This window comes from Phascolarctos cinereus, unplaced genomic scaffold (genome assembly GCF_003287225.1).
Source record: "Phascolarctos cinereus isolate Bilbo 61053 unplaced genomic scaffold, phaCin_HiC Scaffold_2;HRSCAF=192, whole genome shotgun sequence".
In the NCBI taxonomy this organism is placed as follows: Eukaryota; Metazoa; Chordata; class Mammalia; order Diprotodontia; family Phascolarctidae; genus Phascolarctos; species Phascolarctos cinereus.
The window spans coordinates 412,117,644-412,140,942 of NW_027555625.1; the positions used below are offsets into that span (position 1 = coordinate 412,117,644).

Sequence of the window (23,299 nt, forward strand, 5' to 3'; positions counted from 1 at the left end):
TTATGAGGATGAGGAACTGAGGCAGGGACAGTGAGGTCAAAGCTGCCCAAGGAATTATTGAAAGAGCTAAGAACAGAACCCAAGTATGCAAGACTCTTTGTCCACTTCTCCTTCTACATCTTAGATTCCAAATGGGAAGTTCACACCCAATTCCTGGCATGAAAAAAAATAAAGCTGTAAACATTTTTATTTTTAAGGGATAAGAATAAGGGCTAGGGAACTCCCAGATGATAGAACTCCCTCTACCAATGCAAGTAGTCACCTTCTCTTCAACTCAGAGGCTTAAAGAGCTACCTCGAATCCTGAGAGCTGCCTAGTGACTTACCCAGGTCCACAAGCCAGTATTTTCAAAGGGAGTTTTAATTAATTTATTAAAAACAACAATTTTGTTGTTTTATTTCTTTTCTTTTCTGTGAAGAACGTATACAGGTATAGGTACTACAGGCTGACCTTTGAGGACCCATCCAGCACCAAGATCCTGGATTCTGTCATGTTCATCTGCAGGATAATCCTATGAGGTAGGTCGTGTGTATGGTGAAAATTTAACTCTGGAGTTAGAGCTCAAAGCTTTGCTTTCTTACTGTGTGACCTTGGATAAGTTCTTTCTCTTCTCCCAGTCTCATTTATAAAATGAGCATAGAAGTATCTGCTCTGCTGCTTCACTCAAGTGAGAATGTAGGTAGAGTTTCAGAAATGTCACCCATATGATCCCCGTTTTCCTGATGAGGAAACTGAGGCCCGGAGCAGATAAGTAATTTGCTGTAGGTCACACTGCTGGTAAATGGCAGAACTGGGCTTCCCATCCAGTTCCTCTGGCTCTTCACTTTAACTGGCTGCCCCTTCAGCAGCTAAATTGGATGTCTCGGGGGCCTCCCAGAGGACCGCACGGATTGATCTCCGGTTCAATTCGCCCCGAGCCTCTCTCCTTGGCTCATCTTCCCTGCTCCCTTCTTGTGGCCGTCGTCATGACAACCAGCTGCTGCCGCTGCTGCCTCTTCCTTTCCGCAGCAGGGGTGGAGCTGGCAGGAGGGGAGGGGGAGGGATGGAGAGGAGGAGTCCGGAAGAGGCAGGCGCGGTGCCCGCTGCAAGTTCCAGGCGCTCTCTCTCTGAGCTCATCCCATCCTCCTCCAGGAGGGAGGAGGCCAGGGCCAGTGATTGTCGCCGCTGCTGCTATTCCTCGGGCTGGGAGGGTGGTTCCACTTCTCAGCATCACCGCCTGGGGAAAGTGGGGTGGGGAGGGGAGGACCTCCTCCGAGCATCCGCTGCTGATGTTGGGCTCTGCAGCATCCTCAGTCCAGGGGAAGATGGATTCGACTGGTGCCTCTCCCCCCTCGGAGCAGCTTCTCCTGGTCTGCGCAGGGTAAGTGGCGGGTGCTGAAGCTGCTGGTGTAGATTTGTGCTCGCTTGGCTTTCCCATCAATAGTGTAATTCAGGCATTTCAATCCTTTCTGTAGCCTGGGCTGGAACAATACAATGAATGCTTTCCCTGAGGCTGGCAAGAGGGTGAGCCAGGGAGACAGAGGTGGGGGGAGGGAGAGAGAAGGAAAGAAGGGAGGGAGAGAGAGGAGGGGGAGGGGAGGAAGGTAGAGCGGGGAGAGGAAGAGAAGGAGGAAGAGAGGGATAGCATAGAGTGGGGGTGGTGAGAGATAGGGAGACAGAGACAGAGATACAGAGGAGAGATTGAAAGAGAGACAGAGGAAGCCAGAGACAGAGAAGGAAGGAGGATAGGGAAAGGAAGCAAGGAGGATGAAGGGAGGAGGAGGAACCCTCTTGGTTCAAAAATGTGTGCCAATTTTATCTTAGCAAGCCTGAGAATACAGTTCAATGGATCTGGGTCCTTTTGCCCAGCATTTGCTCTGGCACTGGGGTGTGGGGTTAAGAAAATGAACATGAAGAATTGTGTTCAGAGCAGGGGTTGCTTCTACCCTGAGTTCTCATCTCCATGTCTGAGCTTCTCAAAATAACATTGAGTGTCTCCAGGGCAGCCCAAGGCAGGTGGTGGTGGTGGTGGTGGTGGTGGTGGTGGTGGTAGGTGCCTTATTGTTTGTGTTTGCTAGGTATATCTAACCCCCTGATCAATGAATTACATCTCCTCACCTAAATGACTTTCCTAGCACAGTGGTTGGGGAAAGGGCCGCCCTGTTTGGCCAAGATCTCCATTCTTTCCTTCAGTGTACACATTGTGCATGGCAATGAGAATTTATGCATAAAAACGTATTTCTAGATATGCATTTGCGTGTGTGCAATGTGTCAATCAGGGGCACTGTGGGACTCTAGCTTCTCTCCATGTGATACATACAAATGTCAGCTTTATTACCCAGCATTTACACGGCATTTCTTTCCACAAAGTCTTCATAATCATTTTTATTGGTAATAAATATAAACCCATGCTGGGGGTTGGGAGCTAATTGTTTTTTATTTAAAAAAAACATAGACCTCTCTTTTTGTGAATCCTGTATGATTTATTCTTCTTATTACTGCCCTGTTTCATTGTGACCAATTAGGACAGATGCCTATCATTTGATCTCTATCTTGGGGACTAAATTCTACTTCACAGCTTGTCTCTTTTCGTGTTTTGGTGGAAGGAAGGGATGACTGGAGCTTGGGTGAGGAATTCTGGAGCACTGGCTTCACAGGGATGGGCAGCTTGTGTGGTGTTTTCACATCAAGCTTTTCTCTAAAATGAATGGATTGGCCAAAGCACTTAGCCTAAAATCCTGTACTGGGCCTTGCCTTGCGTGCCAGGCTGTCTCCCCTCTGGGCAGCACCACTATACTGTATGGTGTAATGAATTTACTTTGTCCAATCCCGCCATGCCCTGTTCATTCCTTCAGTTTCCAGGCACCATTTTACAATCAGTTCAGATTAGGTACCCTGTGTGTGTGTGTGTGTGTGTGTGTGTGTGTGTGTGTGTCTGTGTCTGTGTGTGTGTCTGTGTGTGTATTCTCACTGGAGCTGATTTTTTGAATCCAGGTGTCCACAGTAACCTATCCATTTCCCAATTAGTTTATTTCTACAAAGAAACTAAGCAGGAGGCTGAGGGAAGCCTTGCCAACAAATGTGAAGAAGTATGCCTATGATGACAGGCTATTGTACTTTTTAAATGCATGCTGGGCTCTGCCTGGCCTTTTATTACTATCAAGTGTTTAAGGTAGCTCAAGAGACTAAGGAAAACAGGGATGGGTACAACACAGGCCTACATTATTGCCTAGGATAATGGATCTCACGGAATTAAAGCCAGAAAGCCCTTTTAGGTAGCATCATGTGTTAAATGTAATCCTCATCTTAAGAGCTATGTTTCTCCAGCCAGCTCCCCACTATCTGTGTAGCAGATACCACCAGCAATCCTAGATGCTCTAAAAACAATGTTCTCTTTGTCATTAAAAAAAATTATATCTTGTTTTCTACATCACGGTTTCTATTTAAACGATTTTAATTTATTTGGATTGGGTCCACTTGTTATTTTCCTAGATAATCATTGTCTTTGTTGGGACTATTTACATACATATATACATACATATGTTACTTCATGTCTTCTATAGGGTAAAGTTTATTACCCTACAAATCAATGCAGGGCCAATGTTATCTAGTTAAAATGAAAGCTGGACTTGGAATTTTGACTCTAAAGTTTTAATTCTGCCTTTTATATGTTCCTCGCTGTAACAACAACAGCACCAATGATAATGATAGCTAATATTTATGTCTCCCTGACTCCAGGTCCTGCACTCCATCCAGTGTGCCACCCAGCTGTGCCTCTATAAAACTAGACCAACTGTATAATCTCTCTGGTTCCTTTTAATTTAAAATCCCATAATCCTTAGCTGTATGAACCTGGGTAAATCACATCATTCTTCTGATCTTCAGTTTCTTCATCTTTAAAGTGGGTCTAAAAAGAATTGTGCTACTTGTCTCATAAGAGTGTCATGACGAGAAGGTCTTAAAGGGTTACGGGGTTGGGGGTCAATATTATCTTGCCTTGTGCTGTGTACCTAGTGAGCAAGGTGAAGAAAAGGGGGCCCTTGCCCCTGTGTCATGTCAGAATTTCTAATTTGGGTTTAAATCCTTTAGTAATTTCACTACTGGGCAGCTAGGTGGCATAGGGGATAGAATGTTGGCCCTGGAGTCAGGAAGATTTGAGTTCAAATCCAGCCTAAGATACTAGCTGTGTGACCCTGGGCAAGTCACTTAACCCTGTTTGTCCCAGTTTCCTTATTTGTAAAATGAGCTGGAGAAAGAAATGGCAAACCACTTTAGGATCTTTGCCAAGAAAACCCTAAATGGGATTATGCATGAAGAGCTGGACACAACTGAATTTTTTTTTTTTTGCTACCAACAGAAATAATATCTGAGACAAATAGTTACTAAATATTTGGTGTAGTCATATACATGATTCCAAAGTAGGAGGAGGGTGGGAAAGCATCGGTTAAGTTTGTCAGAAATTTACACAATAGTTTCTTGTCTTTTATTTCCTGTGCATTGAGTTTTCTTGGGGCACTGATTTTCAAAGGGGCATTCTCTATTTTGAGAAAAGACAGGTCACCAAAGACCTGCTGGCTGATGTTGGTGTAGATTGCATTTCTCTGGTCAGACCCTGAATAGAGTCCTGGATCTAATCTTCCATTCTGTAACTAAGTCATATTGTTGAGAATTTCAAGAGGGTTCTTAGGAAAGCAGTAGGACTGACTAAAGGGTTGGAAATTCAGGATTCTTAGGGAAAGTTAAGAGAACTAAAAGTATTTATATCAAGAAGAAGAACTTAGAACTTTAGAATTAAAGTGAATTTAAAGGTTATCTAAAGATATTCTTGTTCAGGTAGAGGCTGAATTTGATAACCAAATAATTGAATAAACATTTGTTAAGTGCTATGTGCCATGCACAGGCTAGGCACTGGAGATACAAATAGAAAAGTGAGCCAGTACCTGAACAGAAGGAGCTCAAACTCTGATTGGGGGAAAACAAATAAAAATCAGTTCAGCTGCAAGTTAAATAGAAAGTCTTAGAAGTCTTGAGCTGATGATGGGGTGGGTGGCAAGTATATGATAATGCAAAGAGCATTGACTTTGGAGTCAGTGAATGTAGGTTTCAGTATTGAATCTGCTACTTACTTCCTAGGAGTCAGCAAGATGGCATAGGAGATAGAATTTTAGTTTTGGAGTTGGGAGGCCTGAGTTCAAATCCCACTTCAGAAATTATCAGTCTTTGAGCACTTAACAGGCATGGCATAGAAATTCTAAGAGCTTCAATTTCATGATATTGAAGACAGTAAGAACATTTATCCTACCTACTTCACAGGATTGTTGTGAGGAGAGAACTTTTCAAACTTTAATATGCTTACTTGCTTTCTTACTTTCTATCTCTCTCTGTTTCTCTGTCTCTTTCTCTCTTACTATCTTACACTTTCTCTCTCTCTTTTTCTTTCTGTGTGTCTCTGTGTCTCTCTCTTTCCCTCTCTCACCTCTGTCTCAATCTCTGTGTCTCTCTCTCTGCCTTTTTCTCTCTGTGTGTCTCTCTTTCTCTCTCAGTCTGTGTCTCTGTGCGTGTCTCTCTCTGTGCCTTTTTCTCTTTGGGTATCTCTGTCTCTGTCTCTCTCACACTCTCTATATCTCTGTGTCTGTGTCTGTCTCTCTGTCTCTGTCTCTGTCTGTCTTTCTGTCTCTCCACACACAGGGAATATCCTAAAAGTCTTAGTGCAGTTTTAAATTTCAATACCTTGCTAGCACAAACTGTATATGTGTATATGTGTATCTACATATATATGTATGTATACACATATATTGCTATTTTTATCTGACTAGCTTGGACAAGTTATTTAACTCATGGTCCTCGTCTTACTCAACTTTAAGTGCAGAGGTTGGACTTCAGAGTCTGAGGTTTCATCCAATTTTGGCTTTCTGTGATCAGTTACCTCTGAGTTCACTCCTGCCTGTGGGACTTTGAGTGTCAGTCTTCTCAGATATAAAATGAAGGGGTTGGGCTGTATAATCTCTAACGTACGCTTGTGGTTCTCCACCTATGAGCATGTGGTCCTCCCTGCTCAAATTCCATGGTCCTCCAAGAGAAAATTAGACAAGAATATTATAGGAAGAATGAAGGTAAGAGAGAAGGCAGAGTTTTCTGATGCTGTATTTGATGAAGGGGCAGAGCAGGTTACCTAAGAAAGCCCTAGACTCTTTTTTTTGACTCTTCAAAAACAGGATTCAGACCCAGCCCTCCCTCTATACAGTTAATGTTCAGTGATTTCAGTGTGCTTGTAATCCTTGAAGGCAGAAGGATGCACTGGACGACCCCTCAGGAACTCAGAGCCTTTTAAAACAGAGACTAGCCTATTTAAAAATCAGCCCTTTGAAAGAAATGCAGGGCAACTTTATATTGGGTCTGTTTTAGATGGATCACAAGGTGATACAACACTGCAATGGAATCAGGTCATTAAATCTGGAACTCTTTAAAGAGCAGGGTTTGCAATCATTTCTCTGGAAAGATGCTGCCTGGAGTCAGAGGACTGAACTATTTGACGTTCTGAAGTCTCTTCTATCGTTGCAACATTTTGAAGCTAAGTGACCCTGAGCAAAGCATCTACATAAAAGGTGTTCTCCTCCTCCTTTATGGTTATCTGGAGAAAATGAAAGAAATTGTCAAAAATCTGAAAGTAGGCTCTGGATTCCAAAACAATACTAATTTGTCAGGTCCTGGAAGATGAATTTTGGGAAGGACATTTTGATAAGCTGGGGCATATCCAGAAGAGGGTGACCAGGATAGGAGAGGGGATATTAAACTAAGGGTTAATTGAAGGGAACTGGAGATATTTGGACTGGACAAGAAAAAACTTAGTGAGGGGTCATTATAACTGTCTTCAAGAGTCTGCAAGGATGTCATGGGGAAGGCATAATAGGCTCATAGGAGCATTGATTTAGAGCTAGAGAGCTGGCCTCTCTTAGAGGACATCTAATTCATCCTCTTCATTTTACAGTGGAAACTGAGGCCTTAAGAGGTTAAGTGATTCACTTAAGGTCACATGGATAGATTTGTTCTGCTTGGCTCCAAAAGGTAGACCAAAGGGTGATGGGTAGAAATTTGCAGAAAAGATCATTTCTTTCTTGAGGTAAAGGGGGAAAAACTAACTAAACTTCCTAACAATTAATGCAGAGACCCATGGAGTCCATGAACTTTAAAAAAAAATTAATAAATACATTTCTATGTAATTGGAACACTTTGCAATTCTATTGCAATAAAATTTTATTTTATATATCTAAAAACATTATTCTGAGAAAGATCCGTAGGCTCTACCAGACTGCCAAAGGGTCCGTGATACAACCAGGGTTATGCACCCCTGAGGTGGTCAGTTGCCTCTCACTGTAGGTCAGTTTAAGAGGAGTCTGGATGCCCACTTGCTAAGGATGTTTTAGAGAGATCCTCATTCATGTACATGCTGAACTAGAGCAATCCTTGGTTCTTCCAGCTGCAAGCTTATTTGAGTCTGCAAATGGCATCTATTGCAGAAAAGACAGATTCCACGAAGGCTACATTCAAATTCTCGTCTTGCTGTGCCATTTACCAACCCAGCTATTTTTCACTAATCACTCTCAGATTCAAATTACTTTCTTAGAAATGTCAGACTCATCAGAAAAGTTAAAATTAAATATTTTGACTAAAGTTAAACCTTCATCAAGATTGGGATGAATTGGGTAAAATATACTTTTTGCTGCATCTTCCACCTGGCATGACCTGCTGCTCCCACTCCTTTTAAGGGAGTCGGAATACTATAAGGACAACTTCTGTGCTGCGCTTTATTTCTCTCTCTTTACTGGGGACACCAAAGGGGAAAAGGTCAGAAGCAAATGTGTTTACTTCATTTCTCAGGGACTTTGGAGAAAGGATTGTGCTGCCTGTTTTTATAGCCTGGGCCCAAGGAGCATGCCTCATTGTCTCGTTTGTAATCGGAGCCTTCAGGGAGAACAGAGAGAATCAGCTTTTCTGTGCCAAGATTGATAGGAAAGAGCTAGGTTGTGACTGTGGGTTAAGCAGGAAGGTCAGTTACTTCTCACCCTGTTGGCTTGACCTAGCAAGTGTTAAAAACGATAGAATGTCCACATGAGAAGGATCCTCAGAGGGCATGTAGTCTTGTCTTGCCCTACCTGAACAGAGAACCCTTAACAGTTCTCTTGAATGGCCCATCCAGCTTCTGCCTGATGCCCTCCACCAATGGGAAGCCCACCACTTTCTGAGGGGCCCCACTGTGCTTTTGGACAGCTCCACCCATCCTACATTTGCCTCTTGGCAGTCCCCACACATTATTCCAAGTTCTGCCGTTTGGGGCCAATCAAAACAAATCTTATTTCTCTTCCATATGACCGTACATCAAAAGCTTCATGACAGATCACGTTCCCTACTCCCACCCCAAATTTTCTCTGGGTTAAGCGTCTCTAGTTTCAGGCGGACCCTATATACCATATATGGTAACCTCCTCTACAGTCCTTCAAGAGACTTACTGTCTAGTTGTGGTGGGGGTGGTGGAACAAGACGTGAGACACTGAGAGAACTGGTATATATCAAATATACCAATCATTTGCACCAATTGGATACTCGAATTGGATATCCTGCAGACCCAACCATGCTCCTAAACATGATTAGTGCACATAGGAAAAACCTGACAGCACAATTAGTCTGTAATTGATGTGTTCATCTGATCATGAAACACTAAGACGGGAATAAGATTGTACTGAATGAGTAACTGCATTTTTATCAAACAAAATTCAATTTGAGTCACTGAGTATATTTTATCAATGCTAATACAATTAATATTTACATCTGGGGGCTTCATCCTTTCCTTTTAAAATTCTTATTATTCTGCAGGTGGAACCTCTTTGATTTACAGCAGCTGGGACTCATTTTTTTTTTATCAGTGGAAACACCAGCTCCTGTTACCCTGACCTGCCATTGCATCTCACAGTGGGGATTCAATTAATCTCTGTGTTTGAGTGCCTATAATGAATGAGTATTCACACCCAAATCAATGAGATGGTGGTTTGATTTTCAAGGTTTTCTAGACCTGTACACCTGTAATCACAGATGACTAGAAAGCCATTCCTTAGTCATCTCTGTCTTTTCCTTTTTATGTTGCTAATATTATGAGGCAGCATAGTGTAGTAGAAAGAGCCCTAAATTAGTAATCAAAGCCAATGGGCTCAAATCCAAGCATTGCCACTTATTACTTATGACCCTAGGCAGGTCATTTGTACCTCAGAGGTTTCCCCACATGGGAAATGAGGGGATTGGACTCAATCATCTTTTACTAGCAGAACAGATTGAGCATTGGGAAGGACCTTAGAGGACATCTAGTCAAACTCCCTCATTTTATAGATGAGGAAACTGAAGCCCAAGTGATGTGCTAAAGGTCACGCAGGTACCAGAAATGGGATTTGAACTCTGACTCTAAACTCAATGTTCAAGCAGTAGATGGGGAAGCTAAGGCAAAAAAGAGGCTGTGTAGCTCAAGGCTGTGGCATAATCAATTGGTTAATCAATATGGAAGGTGGGATTCAAATCCAGGTCTTTGTGTTTCCATGTCCAGCCATTGTGCCATACTGCTTATCCAGTATGAATTCTTTTGATGTTGACAGAGCTTGGTTTCTCCCAAATGTGAAATGGGGACAAGTAGAGTTGTTTCAATGCCAGAAGTGTGTGGGAGTATTTAATGAGATACTATCATGTCCCTGTAGCCTTGCTTAAGCCCACCATTAAGTATTAAGATTGACATTTCTTTCATTTTTTTTGAGGGGGGTAGAATGGGTCAAAATTTTTATTTTATTTTTATATATTTATATATATTTAGTATTATATATAATATAATGATATACACCATAATTACTATATAATATATAACAAATATATGTTATATGTGTTATATATTTTTATTTTACATCACAGTCATTTCTAGATATGCCACTTCCCTCTTTCCCTCCCACTTTCACCAAGCCTTTTATCTTAACAAAGAAAGACAATTCAGTAAAGTTGAATCCAACAATATAGGTTGCATTTTGCCCCCATAGTTACCCACCTCTAACAAAAGAGGGTTCTTCATCTCTTATTCAGGACCAAAGTTAGTCATTAAAATGATATAACTAAACCATCAACTTAATGCATTGTTCTTTTTTCATTTTTATTATTACAGTTGTATATAATATTTAAAAATTGATATTTTCATAGATGTTCAGATTAACAAAATATTTTCAGACACATCCAAAACAACCTTGTTCCCGCCTAAAATTTCATTAATTCATAATTTCATAATGAATTTCATAAATTGCAGGAAAACTTTGAAAATTTGGCTTGTTACTCATGACAATCATAGCAGATCCAGAAATAACAGGAAGATTTGGTTTTTTGAATTTTCCATTCCTTTCTAATTTCTCAAACCACAGAGACTCAAAATAATCATCCTCATAAATCATATTTCCATAGAGCTTTAAGACTTACAAAGTATTTTTCTTGCCAACAAACCCATTGGAGAGGCAGTACGAGGATTATTGCTTCTAACTTATACATGAAGAAATTGAGGGATAAAGAGGGGTTCATAGCATTAAGAGCTATAAGGGATCTCAGAGATTGTGAAACTCAGTGGCTTTCTCTTACAAATCAGGAAACAGAAGCCCAGAAATGTGAAGGGATTTGGCCTAGACAACACAAACAGGCTCAGAATTTGAACTCAGGTCTCCTGACTCCAAGACCAATTCCATTTCCAATATATCATGCTGGCATCAGGCCAGCTCGAGGAACCATGACAAATAGGATCAAAGGGGTAGTCCAACCATGTCTAATTCAGCTGCCATTGTATTTTCATGGCTTGTGACTGCAGGAGAAACTGTCATTTACCCCCCACGGAGCCTCAGTTTCCTCATCTACAAAAGCACTAGTGTGGGCTAAATAATCTTTAAGACCTTTTCCAGGTCTAATAGCCTCTGTTGTATTTTTTTTTTTTGCTGTTGTATTTAAAGAAGAAGATTCCTTTGATCTCTAGCTACCATATTCTTTCTTCTAAAGCTTTTTCTGGTTTGGACATTCCATCTTTTACGCAAGTTGTCCCAAAAGTCTTTGTGCAGTTTTATGCTTTTTAAGCCATTAAAACTGCATTAAGACTTTTGGGATGCCCTCTATTCTAAGCCCCCCTCTAGCTAACTCCAAATTCTAGGATGCTATAGCCTTTTCAACATCCAAGTTATCAGATGGAGTGGTCATAAACAAACAATCAGTTTTTTTCATGTCATTTGTGGAACGGACCCAGAGAGCAGGCAGAAGACGCCCGGCCTGTCACATGGCTGGAGTCAAAGAGCTATGCTTTCTAGGGAGCTACTTTCACAGTAAGTGTAAGGGAAGGGAAATTGGATTCCTGCCCCTCTGCCCCAGACCCCGCAGCTCAGTCGGTGTCACAGGATTTATAAAGGTAGCCTGAAACAAAGGGCATTTGTACCCACTTCTGAGAAGCGGCCTATTCTTGGTAGCCCGGATTTCCACGAGCACTCAGCTCCTAGTCAGACCAATGCCAATGACTTGGAGACCTGAGTTGAAATCCCATCGCTGACACCTCCCAGCTGGGCAGTTGTTGTTTGCCCCTCGTTCTCCAAGAGGACCAGGACATCAGGAAGGTGATGCCATGACTTGTGAGTGAATTGGATTGAAGTGAGGAAGGGAGGGCTGGGCAAGGTCCCCAGCCTCACTCTCTCCTCGGGAGCCGTCTGGGTCCAGTGGTGAGACACAGATCAGGACGACTAGCTGTGGCCCCAGATGCAGTGGGAGACCTTGGCCTTTTTAAGCTGAGGTCTTCCCCAGGTCTCAGTTTGACTGAGGCAACGCCCATTCAGTGATTAAGGCCAAGTAAACTAGGTAGCTTGATACAGATCGCTCTCTAAGCCTCAACTTCCTTTTCTGTAAATGGGGCCAGTAATGCTCATACTCTTTTCCTCTCAGTGCTGCTGGGAAGACAGTGCTTTGTGACCTACATAGTAACAGAATGTTTTACAACTCACAGATGATGTTCTTCATGACAAACTTGTGCAGCAGGGAAAAAAAGATGACAGCATGTCCCCAAAGTCTTAGTGCAGTTTGAACCTATATGTTAGTTTTCTAATTTCAAAAAGGAGAAAAGTAGGTTCAGAGACAGGGCTAGGACTTGGCTAAGGTCATCTAACCAATAAATGGCAGAGCTAGGACTCAGACCCAGATGTGCCAACTCTAAGTCCTGGACTTTGCCACACAACCCACAGATAGCCCAGGTTTTCACAATCGTCCCGTCAAACCAAGGAAGAAAAGCAATCAAAACTTGTGCAAGCCTGGTGGCTTCTTTGCCACTATTTTCACCAGCTTTGTATTTAGGTCATTCACTCTGACTTTTCTTTTACTTTCATGTGACAAAATCTCACTTGGAAAAAAAAAGCACAACAAATTTCAATCATCATCCTGATGCCATTTCTGGCTTTCTGTTGTCTATTGAATGTACAAATTGCTTAACCTGGGATTCAAGGCCCTCTATGATTGCACTTACCCACTTTATCTCGTATCACTTCTAATGTATTTTCTACACTCCAGGCATTTTGTACTGTTTACTTTCTCCAAAACATGCCCTGCATCTTCCCACCTCCATACATTTATTCATGCCTTACCCCATGTCTGGAACGCTTTCCTTCAAGACCCTGTTCTTACCTACCTACTCACTACCTACCTACTCTTCAAGGTTCAGGTCAAATCTGTTTCCTCCACAAACGCCTCTTCTTTCCTTATCCCCACCCCCCAAACCTCAAGCGTGAAACTGTCTTGTCATGTCTTACAGCGTAGCATCTTTGTATTGGCCAGTGGCCCAGTGGATAGAGCGCTGGGCCTGGAGTTAGGAAGACTAAAGTTAAAATCTGCTGGCTGTGTGACCCTAGGGAGAACCTTTAACTTCTGTCTGCTTCAGTTTTCTTAACTTTAAAATAGAAATAATAATAGTACCAATATCCCAGAGTTCTTTTGGACCTCAAATAAGGTAATATTTGTAAAGCACTTAACTCAGTGCCTGGCACACAGTAGACACTTAATCAATGCTTATTTTCTCCTTTCCCTTATTACCTCACCCATCCATCCTCTACTCAAATTGATATCCCTAAAGCTCAATTCTAATCACGTCACACACACACACACACACACACCCATCCTGCAAAGAAATTTTAGTAGTGTTCTCTCTTGTCTCTAGAATAAAATATGACTTCTTCTGTTTGGTATTTAAAACCCTTCATAAGATGGCTCTAGCCTATCTTTCCAGGCCAGTCACACATTGCTCCCCTTCGTGTATTCTTAGCTCCAGGCAAACTGTCCCTGCTCTTCCTGCACATGGTATCTCCCTACTCTTTGCCTTTGGCCAGGCACTGTCCCTAGAACATCTTTCTACTCACTTTCATCTCTTAGAACCTCTAGCTCCTGAAATCACAGAATCTCAGACCCAGAAGGATCATCAAAGAACATCTAGTCCAACTTACAAATGAATAGAAAAGACAAGTGGTCATTTTGCCCCTGAGCAAAGGTCTTTAGTGATAGGGAATTCATACTCACTGGATGCCAATCACTGTGCTAAACTCTGGATATATGTTGTTAGAAAGGTTTTTCTTACACTGAAATTAAATTTACCTCTTGGACACTTCTATCCATTGCTTTGAATTTCACCAAGCAGAACACATCTAACCCCTTTTCTAGACTTTAAATACTTGAGGAGAGCTAGCAGATTCTTAAGTTTTCTCTTCTCCGGGATGAACATCCTTACATCCTTCAACTAGCTATATCCCCTGGCTTGAGCTACAGGCTTTTCAGACCTCATCTCTGTCTGTCTGTCTGTCTGTCTTTCTGTCTGTCTGTCTCTCTCTCTGTCTCTCTCTCTCTCTCTCTCTCTCTCTCTCTCTCTCTCTCTCTCTGTCTTTCTCTCTGTCTGTCTGTCTGTCTGTCTGTCTGTCTCTCTCTCTCTCTCTCCTTCTCTCGCTACATAAGGAATTTCCAGTGTGGAAGTCCCTTCCACAAACAGATGAGCAAATTGTCACTTATGGTTTGAAAGTTGTTTTCAATGCATTGAAGGTTCTGTGACTCATCCTTGGACACACAGTTTGTATATATCAGACTCCAAGTCTTCCTGACTCCAAGGACAACTCTCTATCCATGATGCTTCTAGTTTATCATTGTCTTTACAAAACATGGCACCCATAACTGAACACAGTCTTGCAAATGAGAACTGAATGGGGCAGAAAACAGAAAGACAGTCCCATGCTTCCATTAATACAGCCTAAGGACTAGGTAGGCAGCTAGGTAGTACAGTGGATAGAGTGCTGGGCCTGGAGTCAGGAAGACTCCTCTTTGTGAGTTCAAATTTGGCCTCAGACACTTACAAATTGCATGATCCTGGGTAAGTCACCATTCACTTAATCCCAATTGTCTCAAAAAATCACAATAATAAAACAATTCTCACTTAATCAGTCCATCTCTGTATTATCCTAAATCTCTCCTACTTCCTTTCATGGCTGTATTTCTTTTTTTTTGTTGGTTTTTAAAAAATTAATTAATGTATTTTTAGTTTTCAACAATCACTTCCATAAGATTTTGAGTTTTACATTTTCTCCCCCCTCTCTCCCAACCTCCTTCCCCAAGACAGAATGCAATCTGATATAAGCTATACATATACATTCCTATTAAACATATTTTCACATTAGTCATGTTGTAAAGAAGAATTAGAACCAATAGGAGGAACCACAAGAAAGAAAAAACAAAACAAAACAGAAGAAAAAAGAGCAAATAGTATGCTTCTATCTGCATTCAAACTCCATAGCTCTTTCTCTGGATATGGATAGCATTTTCCATCATGAGACCTTTGGACAAGTCTTAGATCCTTGCATTGTTGATAAGAGCTAAGTCTATCAAAGTTAGTCATAGCACGACGTGGCTGTTACTGTGTACAATGTTCTCCTGGTTCTGTGCACTTCACTCAGCATCAGTCCATACAACTCTTTCTAGGTTTTTCTGAAGTCCACCTGCTCATCATTTCTTATAGCACAATATACCACAGCTTGTTTAGCCATTCCTCAATTGATGGGCATCCCCTCAATTTCCAATTCTTGCCACCACAGAAAGAGCTGCTCTAAATATTTTTGTACATGTGGGTCCTTTTCCCATTTGTATGATCTCTTTGGGATACACCCCTAGAAGTGCTATTGCTGGGTCAAAGGATATGCACATTTTTATAGCCCTTTGAGTATAGTTCTAGACTACTCTCCAAAATGGTTGGATCATTTCACAACTCCACCAACAATGTATTAGTGTTCCAATTTTCCCACATCTTCTCCAACATTTTTCATTTTCCTATTTTGTCATGTTGGCTGATCTGATAGATGTGATGTGGTACCTCAGAGTTATTTTTATTCGTATTTCTCTAATCAATAGTGATTTAGAGCAATTTTTCACATGACTATAGATAGCTTTAATTTCTTGATCTGAAAACTGCCTGTTCATATCCTTTGACCATTTATCAACTGGGGGGATGATTTATATTCTTATAAATTTGACTTAGTTCTCTATATATTTGAGAAACGAGGCCCTTATCAGAGACACTGGTTGTAAAACTTCTTTCCCAGTTTTCTGCTTCCCTCCTAATCTTGGTTGCATTGCCTTTGTTTGTGCAAAAACTTTTCAATTTACTGTAATCAAAATTATCCATTTTTAATTTCATAATATTCTCTATCTGTTGTTTGGTCATAAATTCTTCTATTTTCCAAAATCTGACAATTAACTAACCCTTGTTCTCTCAGTTTGCTTATAATATCAGCCTTTATATCTAAATTGTGAACCCATTTTGACTTTATTTTGGTATATGGTGTAAGATTTTGGTCCATGCCTAGTTTCTGCCATACTCTTTTCCAGTTTTCCCAGCAGTTTTTGTCAAATAGTGAGTTTTCATCCCAGAAGCTGGGGTCTTTGGGTTTATCAAATAGTAGATTACTATAGTCATTGATTACTGTGTCTTGCACACCTAACCTATTCCACTGATCCACCACTATTTCTTAGCCAGTACCAAGTAGTTTTGATGATTGCTGCTTTATAATACAATTTAAGATCTGGAATGGCTAGGCCACCTTCCCTAGCATTTCTTTTCATTCATTCCCTTGATATTCTGTACCTTTTGTTCTTCCAAATGAATCTTGTTATTATTTTTTCTAGCTCTATAAAATAATTTTTTGGTAGTTTGATTGGCATGGCACTGAATAAGTAAATTAGCTTAGGTAGAATTGTCATTTTTATCATATTAGCTTGGCCTACCCATGAACAACATGTTGTTCATGGCTATATTTCTTAAGAAGAACCTTTACAATCAGTTCCTCCACCTCCTTTCTTCCTAACTCTCTGCAACCTGGCTTCCAACCTCATTATTCAACTGAAATTGCTCCTTCCAAAGTTATCAGTGATCTCTTAATTACAAAATCCAAAGGTCCTTTCTCCAACCTCATCCTTCCTGACTTCTCTAAAGCCTTTGACAGTATATTCCAAAATTCCACTTCTATAGTTCTATGGTATCTTCTCCTTGATATTCTGTTCTCCCTAGTTTATCATCACATTGTGTGGTCCTGGGTCTACTCTTATCTGTCAGATTCTCCTATTACTCCTTCTCCATCTTCTAGCTAGATCTTCATCCAGATCATGTCTCCTTACCATCAGTGTCCCCCAGGGCTCTGTCCTGAGTTCTTTTCTCTTTTTCCTCTAAACTGTTTCACTTTGTGATATCCATTTCTCCCATGGATTTAATTATCATCTCTATTCTGATGATTATCAGATTCTTAATTCAGTCCTAATGTTTCTCCTAACCTCCAGACTCACATCTCTAACTGCCTGTTGGCCATCACAGACTTAATGGCCCATAGAGAGCATTAAGTTCAATGTGTCCTAAACTGAACTCATCTTTTCCCCAAATCCTCCTTTCTTCCTAACTCCTGTATTATTGTCATGAGCCACACTATCTTCCCAGTCACCAAGGATCACAATCTGTCATCTCCAACTCCCCACTCTCTCTGACCCTTATATTCAATCTGTTATCAAGTCCTGTTAATTTTATCTTTGCAGCATTTTTCATAAACACTCTTGTTCTCTCCTCTGATGCTGGCACCACCCTGTTGCAGGTCATTCTCATCTTACACCTAGACTATTACTTTAGTCTTCTAGTTGTTCTTCTTGCCTCAAGTCTCTCGCCACTCCAATCCATCCTCCACTACGCTGTCAAATTGATCTTCCTAAAGCAAAGGTCTGATGGTATCACTCCTTTATTTAATAAACTCAAGTAGATCCCTATTATCTGAAGGATTGGTCTGATATAAAATCCTTTGGTTCTTAAAGCTCTTCATAATCTGGCCCCTTCCTACCTTTTCAGTCTTCTCTCTCTCTCTCTCTCTCTCTCTCTCTCTCTTTTTAGGCAATGGGGGTTAAGTGACTTGCCTGGGGTCACACAGCAAGGAAGTGTCAAGTGTTTGGTCTAAGGCCAGATTTGAACTCAGGTCCTCCTGACTTCAAGGCTGGTGCTCTATCCACTGCGCCACCTAGCTGCCCCTCACCTTCTCTCTTTCCCCACTAAGTATTCTACAAGCTAGTGACAGTGGCCTCCTTGCCATTTCTCACACAAGATTCACCATCTCCCATGTGTATCCTCTCCCCTCTCTCCTCTCTCCTGGCTTCCCTGGCTTCCTTTATAACACACCCAAAATTCCACCTTCTGTATGAAACCTTTACCAATCTTCCTTTACACTTGTGTCTTCCCTCTGCTGATCACGTACAATTTATCCTGTCTGTTGCATATTTTTTTGGATATTGTCATGGGCATGTTGTCCTCCAATGTGAGCTTCCTGAGGGCAAGGATCATGTTTTTTGGGGAGAAATGTATCTTTTCTTTGTAAGCTTAGTGCTTAGCACACTACCTGGTGCAGAGTAAGCACTTAATAAATGCTTGTTGACTCGATGACTTACTTGGGCCAAATTTTTAAATCCTTGGTTTACTAGACCGTCAATAGCTTGCACATTCAAAATGAAATAACAATGCAACTTTTTTTTTCTGAGAATTTACACATAGGGAATAATTCTGGAGAGAACACCATACTTCGAGTTAGGTGACCCAAGTTCAAATATTGGCTCTCACAATGACTGTGTGACCTTGTATGAGTCACTGCCCCTCTAAGTCACAGCTTCATCGTCTGTAGAATAGGAATAATAATCTTTGTACTATAGCTACTTCCCAGGGCTGTTATGAGGTAAACATTTTGTAAACCTTAATGCACTATGGAAAAGAGGAGCTTTAAAAAATTTTTTTTTACTATTTTATAGCTGTTGGACTCACCTTGACCCATGTAGAGGACAGTCTCCTCCAGACTTTGAGGGGACGGGAAGGAAGGGAACAAGAGACATTATTTGAATAGTAATATTCTAGTATTGGCATAAATGTATTCTCTCATCAAGAGAAGTTAAATTCAACACTCTTTTATGAAGCACCTACTATGTACAAGCGTCTCTGTTAGGAACTGAGAATACAAACACAAATCGGACCCAGAATATGAGTCCTTAAGGAAGAGGCGACACCTTTGCTGAGCCTGAAGGGAAGCCCGAGGTCCCCGTGAAGTGCATTCCAATCACTAGGGATGGTGTGTGCAGAGGCAGGGAGGTGGGAGATGGGAAATGGGATATGTACATTGCACTAAAAATCCCTCATAGAGTTACAAGAAAGACAAAATTTGGAATGAGAGGAACTGAATTGAATCCCAGCTCTGTTGCTTGTTACGTCCTTGTAGGTTTCTTTCCCTCTCCTAGACTGATTTCTCATTTATAAAATGCAGCCATTGGATTAGATATTTTCTAAGGTTTTGTCCCTCTAGATCCTATGATTCAATGATCTCTGGATGATTGGCAAATGCAGCATTGCCTAGTGGAAAGAGCAAGGGATTTGAATCAGCAAGACCCTGGCTTGAATTTCAGTTCTGCTACTCGCTATGTTCTGAACTTCCTCACCCATTTGGACTCAATAGTCTTTAAGATTCCTTTATATGTTGTGGACTAAGAATCATTATTTTATTTTCTTTACCTTTTATAAGTGATGAAACTGAAAGCAAGGAAGACTAATTCTGTTGGCTAAGGTTTTATAACATTAAAATCATTTCAGAGAGAGGAAGATCACCACCTATGAAGCTTCACAGGATTATAGAATAAGAGCTGGGGAGAGACCTTGGAGTTCCTTTTACTAACTCATTTATTTTATCGATAAAGAAACAGTGATAAAGCACATTGACCAAAAGTAATGGTTGAAACCCTGGCCCTCTGTCTTCTAACCCAGTGCTCTTTTCACTGCAGCACCGACTTTGATGATGTCTGGGTAGTTTTAAAATTTATTTGAAGAACTAAAAAGTGTTTAATAGCATTATCTTGCTCTCAAATATTGATCTCTTTCTATAGTCACAACCATAGGAAGGCAAAATCCATCACTCTGTACTTCACTCTGTACTATCACTTAGTCCAGATGATACTATACTAGTGTGTACTTACCATCAGTGCTCTAAGTGGCTGTCTAAGTAATGTGTATAGCTCGCTCTTGGTGAATAGCTGATGAGGAAGACTGCAAAGTGTTTTTGCTTTTCAGGAGACAGTTTCTCAGCAAACAGATAGATGGTTTGCCCCGAGTTGATATGGAACCCCGCCCAGACATGATGCTGACTCATCATCTCTAGTTTTTAAGAGAAATGAAAACTTCAGCAAGTAACATTTTATTCTCAGCATTAAACTGGAGGCTTTTCATTCCAATAATCAATGAGATCCATCACTGATGTTCTCCACCAATACCTCTTTGTACTGTGGAGGCAACCCTGGGTTCTCCGAGGCAATGGAAATGGGACAAAAGATTTGACAGGCCACGCCAAATTTGATCTGACGAAACTTTGAGGAGAGATCATACTTAGTCCACGGCAGTTAGGTGGTGCAGTAGATAGAGTGCCAGGTCTGAAGTCAGGAAGACCTGAGTTCAAATCCAGCCTCAGATACTTCCTAACTGTATGACCCTGAACAAGCCACTTAACCCTGTTTGCTTCAGCTTCCTCATGGTAAACCACTCCAGGATCTTTTCCAAGAAAATTCCAAATGGGGTTATGAAGAATCGGATATGACTGAACAACATTTAGTTGTCTGGTACTAGTCTCCTGGTAAAAAGGGCTTTTCTTAATTGAGCTAAGATTCTGTCAATAGACACACAGATCTTTGTAGGACCAATATCTGAGGCCTTTCCAGACTGGTAGAAAGGTGCCAGAGCCCATGCTTTGCTGACTTTTTTTTTTGTGTGTGTAACCTCACAATCACGTCAATACCATAAGGAGGTTTTGCAAGGAGTCTTTCCTGAGGCTTCACTAGTGTTAGGAAAAAACAGAACAAATAATTTTTTTTTTGCCAAATTAACCCCACGAGTGGGAAAAGAACAAAGTCAAACTTGATTTCTTCTGGAAACATTCAGCTGTTTGTCCCTATGATATATGTTTTATAAAGGTGATCATCATAGGGCCAGCCTGCCAATATCGACATGATATTTTAGCTATTACATTAGCTAAACGTAGAGGGGCATCAGTTTGGGGATGGCTGATAAAATTGTGGTATATGAATGAATACTGTGCAGAATCCAGAGGAACTTGGGAGATCCTATATGAACTGACATAGAACAAAGCAGACAGAGCTAAGAGAACACAACTGATCACAATAATGCAAAGGAATAGCACACAGAAAAATGTCTGAATTCTCCTCAGTGAAGTCCACAATCATGACCTCAAAAGCCTGGTGGTAAAGCAGGTCTCCAATTTCTCTGTCTCTGTCTCTCTCTCTCTCTCCCCCTCCTCTTCTCCCTCTCCCTCTCCCTCTCCTTCTTCTCTCCCTCTTCTCTCTCTCTCTCATTTTCTCATTTTTTTACATTATAAACACTTACAGATTATACCCTCTTTGTGATCCAGAAAGGTAGTGGACGTACAGAATAAGGCTGAAATTCTCAGACCTGGCTAGCTAATTCATTGTTTTCTTGTACCTTTTAGTTATAAAGGAGGGTTCTAATTGGGGGGAGCGGGAAATTGGAAAGTGACAGTCAAATAAGAAACACCACTTCTTAAAAAATTCACATTAAATGGAATGAAACACGGAACCAACTTGTAGCAGGAACTGCATTTCCCATTCATAAAATGAGCCAATGTGATAAAGTAAAATGAACTTTAGTCCTGGAGTCAGAAGACCTGGAGTTCAAGTCCCAGCTCTGACACTTTCTAGCTAGATGACCTTGGGAAAATCACTTAACCTCTCTAAGCTTTAGTTTCCTCATCTATGATTAGGGAATTATAATAGCTATACTACCTGCTTGATTGGGTCCAATAAACACTTATTTAAATACCCACTCATTACTTTGTTAAGTGCTGGAAATATGAAGTCAAAAGAAGAATTTGCAGTCTATACAAGGAAAGTACTTTGTGAGGTGTCAAAGAAATGTGAGAAGGGGTCCTCTGACTGCACTGCAGTAGTCTTTCTACTATTACATGCTGGATAGCCACATATACCATGATACATCTGCCTGAAGAACCTTTTTATTTCTAAGCATGCTCTCGCTGCTTCTCACTAATGGGCCCAAATTCTGAAAGCAAAATATTGACTAGGAAGGTTTTAAAACTTCACTCAAGGTCATCTTTCCTCACAAATAGCTCTTTTCCCACTATATGCATTGATGAGCAAAATGCATATTTTATTTGCACCATTAAATAAAATTAACCAAATGGGCCAATCTAGTCTCTGGACTAAATCCAGATCAATGAGGCACGTATCTATGGGGACCAACTCTACCTTAGCTTTGTTGTTGCCCAGCGGCACCCCCTCCACACACGCATACAACAAGGCAGTGATCCAGAGGGGGCCTTAGCTTTAATTCCCTACTTTACTGACTTCAATGAGCATCTAAAGATAGGCAGTAAAATTAAGGGGAGTGGAGAAGCAAAACATCATCTTACTTAGTACTAAGTCATCATGGTCAAAGAATTCATCATTTAGTTAACAAACTGCTAGTGATGTAGCTCTCTATACTTAGCAGGCTTCCAGACAGCTAACACAGTTGGCCATCAGGACTGTGGTGAGAGCCTTTCTAGCTTGGCAGAACCTGCCGGACCTTGAGTTCCGTTAGTGTGATCTACAAGAACCCTACTTACTTCTATGCCCCAGTAAGACCTAGGAGTGATACTATTTTTATTGTTGAATTTTAGTTGAATGTCTAGAGTTTTCCTAGGCAGTAGAAATAAACTTATTAAGATGTGGACAATCTTGAGGCAAGTCTATAAAATTATAATTATGTGGCATAGTGAAAAGAACACTGCCATGGAGTCACACCTGATTCCAGTTATTACTGTGGTACTGGCAGATCTGTGGAGCCTTGGATAACCTTGGAACCTGTTTCTGGTCCTTTGTTTCCTCATTTGTAAAGGGGGGTGAGCGGGACTCAATAGACAGTCAGCTAGTTACTAGTTGTGTGACCCTGGGCAGTTTACTTAACCTCTCTGACCCTCAGTTTCCTCATCAGTAATGTAGGGGAAAGAATAGCACTTGCTTGACAGGGCTACTATGAACATCAAATGAAATATTATATGTAAACCATTTTTCAAACCTTAAAATTCAGTATAGCTGTGGGCTATAATTATGGTTACTGGATGATCTGTAATATCCTTTCCCACTCTAAAGTTCATAAAATCATAGATTGAGCTGCAAGAGACCTTGGATAGAGGACCTAGTCCAATTCCTTCCTTTTACAGAGGAGGAAACTGAGGCCCAGAGAGATGAAGTGACATGCCCAAGGTCACACTAGTAGTGAATAGCTGATCAAGGATATAAACTAGGGGTCTCAAATCCAGTACTTCTTCTCTTATATTATATACCTGGATTCATGATTTATAGGCATTTGATTGATGGAAAGAAACAAAGGCACTAAGGACTCACATGCACACACTTCTTAGACAGACAGACAATTAGGCTCACAGATTCTGTGATTAAGTGTGTTAAATGTTCACAATATGCGTTACTCATGTTTCCTATCACAGTGTGATCTCGAGTTCTTTAAATATTTATCACCAAACTTTTAAGCAGGAACCAAACTATTTTTTCCCCATCTAGAGTTTTTCCTCATGTTATTTTCAAGAAAAACATGAAAGGAAAAAGCACTTTTAAGAGTACTGTAAATAAAGGGGTTTTTTCCTCTTTTTTCCCCCAA

The 23,299-nt window shown here is 40.9% G+C and overlaps 1 protein-coding gene across 3 annotated transcripts in view; it reads left to right on the forward strand.

Annotated features, from left to right (window-relative positions):
• Positions 1 to 1,063: 1,063 nt before the first annotated feature.
• The window catches only part of JAKMIP2 (janus kinase and microtubule interacting protein 2), a 230,287-nt gene continuing 208,051 nt past the window's right edge, over positions 1,064 to 23,299 (forward strand). For all 3 annotated transcript variants that reach the window (XM_020969156.2, XM_020969157.2, XM_020969158.2), the window contains exon 1: positions 1,064 to 1,360. The gene's annotated coding sequence lies outside the window, so the exon portion shown is untranslated. The remainder of the gene's footprint in view (positions 1,361 to 23,299) is intronic.